The following is a 10,097-nucleotide window of genomic DNA, read 5'->3' on the forward strand; positions in this document are numbered from 1 at the left end:
TTGAGCCACAATTAAACGTTATCGGGTATAATCAAACGCGATCGAGAGTAATTATTTAATATGTATAATAATTTTAATAATCTTGGGTAGCAAATAAGTAATATAATGTACAATAAAAAATATGTAACGTATTATTAAAAACTGAATAGATAATATCATACATACGTCATAAAATAAATAATATTGTGATGCGCAATACGAAATAAATAACATTCAGGAACTATTAATTATTATTAAACTATTAATATTCAGAAGTTAGAAATAATATGTAGATCACGCGATGTATTTGACCTATGACAGTTTAAATATCATTATAGAACATTTTGTTTTCTTCTTCTTTCGAACTGAATAAGTTTCGTTAAACTATCATTTGAGGAGTTATACTCTCCAGAGAGGTGAAATAAGCTCTCTTCTCCAGGTGTGCGGAAAAACCGAGCGATACAGAATCGTTGGAAAGAACCGAAACGCTTTCTTACGTGCTACGCCGAGTGTAATCTCGCGTCCGCAGCTCCCACAGCTCTTATTATAAGAATACCACATAGGGATCCTGACAAACGAAATTACGCGAGGAAAGTCTTATTACGATCGCTCCCAAGACTCGAGGGAAATCGAATTATCGCGTGAGCTGTTCCACGAATCACTATCGTGATCTTACGAATCAAATCTTGTGCGCAAGAAATGTATCATAACGTATCCAAAAAATTGAAATAATTTTCACAATGCTACATATGTCCAGAAATTTATCGCTAAATGACGGACATCACTTTGTAATTTTCTAGCGAATATGAAATATCTTTTCTTTCTTTAGATTATTACTGGGCGATGATGAGATAGAGTTTATTTTGAAAAATGAAATTTTTAATTTAATTTTATTATACATGTATTATACGCGAACACACATTAATCTACCTCTGACAGACGAACAGGAAGCAGAAATTCCTTTCATGTAGCTTCAGCAGACCGCACTCAGCGGCGGATGAAATTCATCAAACGGCGCATAATTACATTCTTGTTGAATCTAAACTGCTGTTCTCTACCTTGTGAAAAGATATAACATCAAACATCGAAGTTTTAACAAACGACGGACCATCCGGAAATTTTCTTCCGAGTAAGTTAGTCCTTGAGAATTCATTAAACATAGAGTTACGAAATTATATCTTGCACTTTCGAGAGTACGAGGTATAGTTTCTAACTCCGTCAAAGAGTTCTATAAAAGAGAGTTCCGCGTATCTTTCTCGAAGCGAGATGACAGTTCTGAAAATGAATTCCAATCTACATAAAAAAAATTATGTAACGTATTGAACAATTTCAATAAACAGCATGACTTTAGAAATTTCATTTTATAAAAACCACCTTTGTAAAACATAAGAAACGTATAGAAATGAGGTTTTGAAACTTTGGTATGTCCCGTGTCCTCTGCAATTTTAAAAGAAATTCTAACTGAATAAATCCTCAACGAAGATATTTCAGCGATGTCAATTGTTCGGCGATATTTTCAAGCAAATCGTACCGCAAATTTCCGCGACCTACCCTACCTATATCCTTGTTTGCGCAATCCCCGCACGCTAGATATATCCCCCTTAACTCGCTGCAGTGGCTTTTGGATCGAATGCGAAATAAAAAGTTCGAGAGGCCTTCGATCGTCAGTCGACCAAAGCGTACTTTCGTGAAGAAGATATCGTGAAGAAGACTCGGGAAGTAGGGAATCGGTTTGCGGATGTGGTCTCGCGGATTTTAACGATTTTGGGACCACCCTCCTCTCGCTCTCGGAGACCGCACTTGCGGGCGACAGCTTGATTAAGTTATAGCCTCCTCAACGTTTCTAAAAAAAAAAAAGAAAAAAAAAGATTCGCACCCTTTGCGAAATTCAACGCTTAGATCTTTGCGCTTCAGTCGCGATTTCCTTGCTTGAACGCTTCAACAGAATATCGTGCTGGCTGCTCTCACTGCGATGCGCATTTGATATAACGGGGTCGCGCACATTTTCATTCATCGTTTCCGGCACATCGCGTCGAGAAATGAACGCACGGCGGACGCGGACGGGGTGCCGGCGATTCGGCCGGCGCCGCGGATCAGGCCGCACTGTCTTCCCAGATGAGAGAGAGGGTCGCCTGCTTCTGGCACCCTCCGCTGGTGGCGCGGTTGCAGTCGAAAACAACCCTCTGGGTGAGCCTGCCAATACTGGCAGGTGTGCGCTGTGCGTTGTACCAATCCCGCCGAGCGTGGATGGAAACGCGCGAGACTTACCCGGGCTTGTCAAAAAATTTTTTCTGTTTTGATATGATACTATTTGGAATATTATACACAAGCAGTTGTAGTTATAAAAATTATGCTACTTATAATATGACAATTATAATATCATTATAATGATTTTCTCGACATTGTGTTCATCAAATATCTAACATCTCAAGAATTTCAAGAAGTATAGATTTTTATCTCTGGGCTCCACTTAGCGCGGTGAAGATGATGACTAATTACAAAAAATTTCTTTATCTTTTTAGATTCTTATGATATATTCTGTAAGATTTCTACAATTATTCTTTCTGTGCACGTGTACGTGTACTTTATAATTTATCTAATTCTTAAATAATAAATTTAACTGTAGGTATAATTGTTAAATAAAGAATATATAAATTGTATAAGTTTGAAAGAATCAATTTCTAAGTGGCGATAATATCGCAATTACTATGCATCGCACGATCGTATCATGATTAGAGAGTAAAAGCTTTCAAAATCTTAAATCGCGCCACGAATTGGAACGACGATAAAGGGAAGAAGTGATCTTGGAAGTTTACGGTCTCGTCGCTTAGAGAGACAGATCCCCCGAGGGCAGTGAGCGGCGATAAACTGCGATCAGCGTGTAAATAGCTTTCACCTCGCCACGCAAACTAAACGAGGCGGAGAGGGAGGGGGGTGATAAATCAGCTCCAGTTGAAATTTCCTAAGTATTTGCAACTTCCGGTCGAAGATAGAACGCGTCGGAAACTTCTATTTCCCAGTGCACTTTCAAAATATAACCGCGATCCGCGAGAAAAAAAATAGGGAGTGGAAACTCTAGGAATAGTATTACAATCCCGAACGGACCATTCTGCAAGTTCAAGAGTTTTACGAAACATCTCTTATGAATTCCTAAATTCTCTCTTTGATCTTTTTAACGTAATATCTTACAGAATATTAGTTAAATGTCCATATACGTGTACATTCGGTATACATTCGAATTGTTGGCGCCATTAAGCGCCAACAATTCGAAATTGTTATGAAACTATTCCCGGCTCTATTCCATTTATTTTCGTGCAACATTTCTCGCTCGTTCAATCGAAGCTACAAAGTAAACTCTCGTCGCGGAGGAGCACCGTCTGCGATCTTGTAACCGGGTACGCGTAGGTGCATGTATTCAGTATCACGTCGCGTAATGTCTACGACGTTAACGTTACACAACGCGCATTTAGATGCGGAACATGTGCAAAAGCAAACTTCTCTCAAGGCGTCGTGTGTGCGCGAACAAGTTTGGAACAGCCTTGCGCACTGTCGCACCAGCAACTATGGACACTTGGCGGACGTTGTGATACACCGCCAGTATTACGTTGATTGTTTTGGCAACAACGAGCGAGAAAATTAGCGCCTGTGGGCAACTCAGTTATTGCGGTCCCGTGTTTAGGTGATCAAAGACTTCACGTACCATCTCTCGGGATTATATTAAATTAATAATTAAAATAAATCGTATTATGAGATTTTTATAATTCCTAATTAAATACAATTCGAGAATTTTTATTTCTTTTTTATATTATTCCAATGCGTGTGTGGTGTTCACGTAATAAAAAATCGTAATATGTGTGAAGACGTATTGAATATTAATAAATTAAACTACATTCGATAAATTTTGATTTTTTTAAAGTCTTTAAAGAATGTATAGATATACTCTTTTGCATTTCATGTACATATAATAAAATGATATTCAATATCGCTTATAAAAATACTTCTTCTCCAACAGTGTTATATTGCATGATTTCCCTAGACACTGAAAGGATTACGTAGATTGAATATCTTTTTGATCGCTGAAGAATATTGCTTTTTAAAAGTTTAGACAGATTTAAAGATAGATTAGTAGATTTAAATATAAATATAAATGCCGGGATTATAAATTATATATATTAGGGGTTTAATGTATGATTCTGGCAAGTGGAGAACGACAATCAACCTAACCATTGACGAAACTGACGGCATATGTGTATCGGGACGAGGGTCATACGTGCATAATCGATGCGACAACATGGCCCACTGCGGCGTACGTGTTTCATCCTCACCCTCCCCGGCTGCCATTCATCGACTCGATAATCGACCTTGTCAACTTGACTTGAGGAACACGACAATAGGAAATTGCCATTAGGAATGCATAGATTTAATCGCCTGGTCTCGTTATCCAAATTTGATTTTGAATTAGGTTAAAAATTTAATTAATGTGGTTTTAATGACTTACAAATATTTAATAAATACCACACGTATCGTTAAAATTGGCGTGATAAATATCCAGGTAGCAGAGTAATGTCAAATGTCAAGTGACGCATAATGTCAAATGACGTATTATAACGTACGTCTTAATGACGTCTCTAATAATAAGTCAATAAGAGTCGTTTTTAAACGTCTTTAAATGTCATTCTGCTACTTGGGTAATGATAATATTTGGCCATGGAAACGTACAAATTATTCTGTAATTATATTATCTAATTACAATAGATGTTATCATATTTAATTTATTTGATTGAAAAGAAATTGTAGTAATTAAAAGGCGAAAAGTTTTTTAAATAGATTTAAGAACTTGCGGTCATTGAATGGTTGTGTGTAATAGAGTAAACTTTCGAAATATCCACGTTACAAATCAAATAAAAATGTTGAATTGCATTATAAAATAAAACATATCGATCTTATTTTGAACTTTGACAGTGCATTTGATGGACATTCACACAAGTTGATATACAATTATACTAAATACATGCAGAATTACTTTATTACTACTGTATTAGTAATAGTAAAGTTTAACTGATTCTATTTTGCGTTTAAAATAGAGTTGATCACAATTATTTAAAAAAAAAAGTACTTTATCAATGAAAGACTATTCTTTAACTACACATTCGTTTAGATTGGAATAAACCCTCTTGTTTCTTTATTATCACCATAAGGAAAAAACCCTCCCTTATTTTCTGGAAACTACTTTTACATATCGTCCGCAGGAAGAAAGGAAATTCTACTATACGGTCAACTTTCTAGAAAGCTTCAGTATAAGTTTACCTTCGTCGTGGTAAACTTTATACTTAGAACTTATCGACCACAGGCAATTCTATACTTAGAATGGAGGTAATCGAGGCTCTTATCGATTATCAGCATATCCACAGTGTTGAACTCGAGGTTACAGAAACACCGTCGATAAAACGGCACTTTCCTACTCTGGATATGTAATCCCAAATATGTAACGTAAATTTTATTCGCCATTTTTTTTGTTTGTCTATTGTCTGTTGGCAATATCATTTTTCAGATTTTCAAATTACGAAAAATCGATATCGGAGATTAAAGGCCTCCGCACAATGAAAAATATAAGGAACAAGGAACAGATATTAGAGATTAGGACTAAAGAATCGAGAATAAAGTTCGATGCACGATGAAAAATACAAGCAACGGAAACAGGGAATAACACAGACAATAGATTTTTAACCTATCGGGAAGCCGTGTATTAATGTTACACCAACTTTATTCCTGATTTCTTATCTCTAATCGCTAATATCTGTTACTTGTTCCTTATATTTTTCATTGTGCGGAAGTTCTAATTCTCAAATATTTCATTACTTCACTATCATTTTTTAGTCGTGACATAATAAAGATGGAATAAAAAAAGAAAACTGAGAAAAGGTGCTTATTCTACAAACTCATAGGTATTGCTAAATGTATGAAATTTTCCCAACTAGATTTTTTTATTTTATATAATGTTTAATTCGTGGAGACTCTCTTTGTCTGTCTGCCTGTCTGTCTTAATTTAATCGAAAAATATGGTAGAATATATAATAATTGATAGAATATAATAATAATAATATTAAGTCTTGCTACTATAATTTTATTTATCAATATTTATGTCATAAAACCTTTTCAAGTTTCTTTATTTAATAAATTTACTTGTACTAAATAAATTCAAGTATCATACTTAAATTGCTTATCAAAAGACTATTCATATTACCATATTAAATAAAAACATAAAACTATATTACTATTAATATTATTATAGCTTTTATTATTTTGGATTATTTTATGTATAATTTTGCAATTTATCCTATACAGATAGAAGAGCGAGAGTGAATGAATGAGAGAGAAAGAGAGAGATAGAGAGAGATATTATCGATATTTCAAGTTATTTATCATTTATCATTTATTATTTTATAATTTCGCACAAAGTATTGGTATTAAATAGCGTCCTAAGTTTCATGGACGAATTTCGAGGAATTAAATTAAATTATTGCATTGCGGAAATATCAGCTAGTTACAAATTCTAATCTGAATTATTAAATCAAGCTGGGAGGATTGATATTCCCACGGATACGCGTATAGCCAATGCAATAAATAGTATTTACTTTTACTAGAAATTCCGAAGTACAGATTATATGGAATGTTATACGTATATCCTTTGATTTGCTATTTAATTTCTCATTTCCTATATTTGTTATTTATTTTGAGATCTTTTGAATGTTTTGGAAAATATATATTGAATAAAACTGTTAAAACTCTAAACGCGGCATATAATATTAAAACAATTCACAAAATTATTATTAAAATTTTCATATAAGGTTCAAAGATATCTCCGCAGTATCATTATCATTACAGTATATTGTACAAGATAGATAATCTATCCCAATTAGTGCCTTGTCATTTACCTTATAAAATTATTGGTAATTGCTATATTAAATTCTACTTATTTCTAAAGTTACTCATCCAATAAATAAACCGGATGTGACAGCGAGGACGACATACCAGTTACGTATATGCCAGGTGACGACAATGAAATTGTCGGAATACAACTTACCTAATTCAATTTACGCAAGGCTGAACGTGGAACTCAGTGTAACGTCGCATCACTGGACCGAGCAAATGCGCTGGATTAAAGAGCATTAATACACACTGCATATCGTATTAGCGGCCGAACGTCTTTAACAGCTAGCATCGGTAATCTGTTAATAAGTGCCAATAGTTTAAGAGGCTTAGAATTATCAGTTATGTTTTTTTTTTATTATTCTTGAATTATAGAATAAAATTATGTTGGAACGGAATACAAACTGAATACATTAAATTTTTCTAAGCTTAAATTGATAAGAGTTAATTAACAAAATATGTGTACAAAATAAAGATTAATATTAATGTAATAAGACAATTATAAAACATAATAAATTATAGAATATGTAAATAATTAGAGACAAAATGAGAAACGAAATAAATAAAAGTATAAAATAGTAAAGAGGATAGGTAAAAGAAAAAACATATAAAATACATATAAATTAAGTGGGTGTAAAGTAAAAATATTTTATATATATTAAATATAATATAAAATAATAAACTATAAAATAAAATTGAAATACAGTAATTGAGATATGGGAGTAGAATTAAATTTTCTTTATTTGGTACCAAAGGGTCCATTACCGATTTATATTATTTTCAAACATAACGCAAAATTAATTGAAAGAATGACGTTGTTTTGATAACCTTTCACCGAGATATTACGTGTGCGCTGTGATGTTAATAAAACATATGTCCATATTTTCCAAGATCGATGTATTTTATTTTGTGAAATTTCTACGCATGATTTAAATTTTTAAATAACTTGTAATTGCAACATCGTGATATTTTATAATAATCGAAGTTTTTTTTCTAGACAGATGTTTTAAATTTCTATATTTTTTTAGAAAATGAGAATTACGTGTATTACAAAATTATATGTAAAACTATTTTGCTTCTATTTCTCCAATTTATTTTAAATTCATGTTTTTACAAAATAAAAAGTTTTATAATACAATTATAATTGTACATTTTGCAAACTATTCTAATCTTTATATTATGATTTGGAAAAGAGAGTTAGATAATTAACTCTCTAATTTAATCTAAATCTATTAGCTAATCTTTAAAAATATGTTTTTAACAAAACAATTTAAAAGTTAGCAAAGCTTTCTATAAACATTTTTCTTTGCAACAATATTAATTTTTTTAGCAATATGGATTTAAATATATGTCAGAAAGAGTTATTTTCTAATTATTATGCATTTTATGATTATAACGCTACTATAAAAAGTATATTCCTTCATTTTGTTTGTAATCAATCTCTGCGCAAAGGTTAATAAAACTTTACGCTTTGCGTTGAACGTACCCCGTGTTAATTAAACGGTGACGTTAAAGTGGCAGTTCGCGATCAAGCTTTTCGCTATTGATTTTAATTTCGCCCTAGCAATTAACGTATATATCCTCGAATTATTCCGAATTATTCAAAGTTCTTGCACAAAGTTTTGAATTTCGTCGTTATTATTTTTCTTTATTTTCCAGCGGATTTTTCCATCGAGATTTATATATCCTCGTTCTAGGGATACCGCGCAGTTGATATAAATCCAAAGTTTTTGACCAAAGTTTCCCCCGGGGAATCGGAAGCGACATTCGTCGAATTACGACCGAATTACGACATAAGGTCAATATGAATATCTCAATCTTGCAATAAATATCTTAAATCTGAAAAGTTCTGAAAAATCTTTCTATAAAGTCCTGTAAAATAAAGTATCTTTATTCTTACTCTTACAATATGTAATAACCATCTTACACGGTATCGTAAGAATGATCGGTGCACTTCGTTCAACTCTTGCTATAAAGCAGAAGAGCAAGAATTCTCCATGAAGTAATTTCTTCTTCTAAGAAAATTTCTTTTTAAAAGAGAATACCTAATTACAAGATATTTATGTAAAAAGACACTGTTCGGACTAGATATAGATATATGGCGATTATTAATAATGTGAAAATATTCTTGAAATAGGATCCTTTTCAAAGTAATAATTTCCTGCACTTATCAACAAACAACGATATTGTTTTAAAATACTGGGGCATAACTTCTATTTTAGGTTCTTTAAATAAACGATTATAAAGTAATAAAGCGAGAACAGCGAAGTCTGGAGGTCGTTTCACGACCCGTAAGTTTTAATGAAGCACACGTGCGACACGTTCTTCGTGTTATGTTATTTTTACCACGGCGATTGGTCAATAATCCATATTTTTGGTTCCGAAGGTCGCAATAATATTATTGCGTTATCGAATACATACGTACTTTTCAATGTTCGCGAAAAGTATTATTGACACAGTAAAATCATTCTTCATAAAATCAGATTCTTTAATTTGGAAAACTAAAGATGTCTTTTGTAAAAAACAAAATTAGAGCAGCTTTTTTAATTTAATCATAAATAAATATCATTTATTATTATAATTATAAATAATTACAATTATGAATTATAATTAATTTAATTTACCATAACTAATATTAAACAATGTTCAAATAAAATATACTCTAAATATTAATATCCAGGAACAAAGATTTTTTTAATTATATATATTTTTAATTTTTATACCTATTATTTTATTTTCTATTTTCTTCCTCGTCGTTTCTCTTTTTTTATTTATATAAATACAACAAAAAAACACATAATGAAGCATCGCCTCAATGAGTTTTTATCACGTACAAACACCCTATGACATTTTACTAATTCTTGCGAAATTGCACTGGAAGTGCATCGATAAGTAAAGGCGGCGACCTGGATGTTTTATCTCGACCTTTCCCATTTATGAGCGGTCCTTAGAAAATCTATGAGACGCATATGCATGAACGCAGCCGTCCGCGTTGCGAAGAGACCCGGAGCGAGCTGGAAAAAGCTGGAACCAGTATCGAAACCGGGACAACAGCAGCACCGGGTGTATGTCCCACATTCCTCGCTCTCGCTTTTCGAAGAAAATGAAAAACACAGAGAAAGGAATTTGACTTAGATACTTGAAATTATTTTTAAGGACGAAAAATCTTTCTCCTCTGTATTAAATTC

General features: G+C 32.7%; 1 protein-coding gene across 3 annotated transcripts in view; it reads right to left on the minus strand.

Annotated features, from left to right (window-relative positions):
- Positions 1–2,096, minus strand: part of LOC139819429 (octopamine receptor beta-1R) — a 120,742-nt gene extending 118,646 nt beyond the window's left edge. For 2 of the 3 annotated variants that reach the window (XM_071788751.1, XM_071788760.1), the window contains exon 1: positions 1,663–2,096. The gene's annotated coding sequence lies outside the window, so the exon portion shown is untranslated. The remainder of the gene's footprint in view (positions 1–1,662) is intronic. The other variant, XM_071788771.1, reaches the window with a different exon arrangement.
- Between the last annotated feature and the right edge of the window lie 8,001 nt (positions 2,097–10,097).

This window comes from Temnothorax longispinosus, chromosome 1 (genome assembly GCF_030848805.1).
Source record: "Temnothorax longispinosus isolate EJ_2023e chromosome 1, Tlon_JGU_v1, whole genome shotgun sequence".
NCBI classification, from domain to species: domain Eukaryota; kingdom Metazoa; phylum Arthropoda; class Insecta; order Hymenoptera; family Formicidae; genus Temnothorax; species Temnothorax longispinosus.